This window comes from Adiantum capillus-veneris, chromosome 19 (assembly GCF_014529385.1).
Source record: "Adiantum capillus-veneris isolate H3 chromosome 19, ASM1452938v2, whole genome shotgun sequence".
NCBI lineage: Eukaryota > Viridiplantae > Streptophyta > Polypodiopsida > Polypodiales > Pteridaceae > Adiantum > Adiantum capillus-veneris.
Genome location: NC_140949.1, coordinates 49191155 through 49191981, shown reverse-complemented (window position 1 = coordinate 49191981; position 827 = coordinate 49191155).

Here is an 827-nt window from a genome sequence, read left to right as displayed (position 1 = left end):
TTCCTTGGTGCCAACATATAGTCACTGAAAGCGCTCCAGATCATAGATAAGATCATCATCCTCCAGATACCGCCTGGTTATAGGAGCCTACTGATGTCTCAATCTCTTGTTCAGCGTGATGAGTTGTAATGAATGTTGCTCATCACATGCTGGTCCCTCAGTCACAGATTTTCCTTTCTCTTTAGCATCCATGTTGTGTTGTGATTGGTGTGCCTCTAACCCTGCAGCATGGGACAAATGCTGGATGCTGCAGGGTCAGAAGATGAACTAATTAAGATAAAGACTGAATTAAGGGAGGATGAGGAGCAGATTGAAAAGATGGAGCAAGGGAGAGCAGCCCAAAACCTGCACCACAGTATCCTTGAGGCTCACTCAGATAGGACTCATCTTGGTAGCCTCATCTTCCTTCAGAGATGCACTAATCTTCTCCGCAGTTGTCACAGATGGTTTGGGCCCGTTTGGCATGCGGAATGCAAAAACAATACTTTTTGGTGTGACAGACACCTTCATGCCATAAACCACAGCACTGCCATCTTCAACATTAAAAGAGTCCAAGACTTGCCTTATGATGGCTGTGTCAAACTCAATCCTCATGGCTTGCAAAACCACATGAAGTCCCACAGTTGGAGTAGAGCCTTAGCTTGCTCCGTAAACACATAGCGCTGAATTTTGATGTGCGGGATGAGTGAAAGAGTTGCCTTTGTAGCAGTAATAAGGGCTTGGGTTTTGTTGATAGTCTCCTGCATCTTTTCTGACAGTTTATTTCTACCCATGAACCGTGAAGATGATGAAGCAGGTGAAGAAGAAGATGACTTACTTGATTCTTT